This window comes from Trichechus manatus, unplaced genomic scaffold, assembly GCF_000243295.1.
Source record: "Trichechus manatus latirostris isolate Lorelei unplaced genomic scaffold, TriManLat1.0 scaffold00325, whole genome shotgun sequence".
Lineage (NCBI taxonomy): Eukaryota > Metazoa > Chordata > Mammalia > Sirenia > Trichechidae > Trichechus > Trichechus manatus.
This window is the reverse complement of record NW_004444261.1, coordinates 50,224-52,004: the sequence shown is the minus strand read 5'-3', so window position 1 is coordinate 52,004 and position 1,781 is coordinate 50,224.

Sequence of the window (1,781 nt, the reverse complement as noted above, 5' to 3'; positions counted from 1 at the left end):
GTGATAACAGTCAGTAAAACAGTAGATCCACAATAAATTTTACAGTCAGAACCAGGGGAAGAGACAGCTAGTAAGAGTCCTCCTGGAGTCAGAGAAAAATTACCCCTGAAAAAGGCCCCGACTTTAATTGTATCAGACTGTGGAGAAATTTATGCTTATATACATTGTTTTATATAATAATTGATTTTGTAAAATTGGTTAAGAGATATTGTTTGGCTCATACCAGATAAAATTATAATATATTTGACAATAGCAGCTCAAAGGAAATACGTAACAGTAAAATTGTATGTGTGTAAGGAAATTACAACAGATAGTAACTAAAATTTACATAAAGCAATAAAGAGAACAAAAAATTATAAATAATAAGGTTAATATAAGAAACTACAAATATATACTTGCTCTCATTACATTTCTTAGCTTCTTTCAGAGATATAAAATTATGTAAAATAATAATTACAAAAATGTATCTTTGTGTTTGCAACATCTATAAATACACCATGTATTATGGTGATAGCACAAACAGGGAAAGAGAAAATGTAATTATATAGGAGTAACATTTCTATGTCTCATTGGTATTAAGTTAGCATAACTGTGATATAATTCTAATAAGTTAAGATGTATATTGTAAGCCCTAGAGCAACCTCTAAAAAATCCATATTGGATAGGAAGAATAAAACTATATTTACAGGCAGAATTATTTTATATATAGAAAATCCTAAGGAGTCCATTAAAATACTATCATAACTAATAAACTGGTTCAGCATTGCTGCCAGGAGTATAAGATTAATACATAAATATTAATTACATTTCTATACACTAGCAATGAAATACCTGACAATAAAGTTAAGAAAACTAATTATAGCATCAAAGCATGAAATGTGTAGGAACTAATTTAATGAAAGAAGTACTACACTTGTACCGATAAAACTACAAAAATTGCGGAAAGAAATCAATGAAAGCCTAAATAAATGAAACACATTTCATGTTCATGAATCAGAAAACATAATATTATTAAAAGGGTAATACTGCCCAAGTTGGTCTAAAGATACAACATCCTTGACTTTTTTTTTCTTGTTGTTGCACAAATTGACAAGAAGATAATAAAATTTATACAGAACTTCAAGGAACCCACAATAGCTAAGACATATTGAAAAAGAAAATGTTGGAAGACTCATACTTCCCAAATCTGAAACTTACTACAAAGCTATAATAATTAAAACACTGTGCTAGTGCTATAAGGATAGACACATACATTAAATGGGGCAGAATTCATAGACCATAAATAAGCCAGCATATTTACAGTGAATTGATTTTCAACAACGGTGTCAAGACAATTCAATGAGGAAAGGATTGTCTTTTCAACAAATGGTGCCAGAGAAATGGGACAACTACATGTAAAAGAATGAAGTTAGACCCTTTGATTACACTATGCCCCCCCAAAAATAATTAATTCAAAATACATTACAGTCCTAAATGTGTCAGCTAAAACTATAAAACTCTTACAAGACAACATAGGAGTAAATCTTTGTGGCCTTGGCTTTGGCAATGGATTTTTAGATATGACACAAAAATCATGAGCAACAACAACAACAAGAACCAAAAATAGATAAAGTGGACTTCATTACATTTAAAAACTGTTGGGAATTAAGGAACATTATCAAGAAAGTAAAAAGACAACCTAAAGAATGAAAGAAAATGATTGCAAATCACATATCTGATAAAGGAATAGTATCCAGAATACATAAAGAACTCTACAACACAACAACCAAAAGACAAACAAC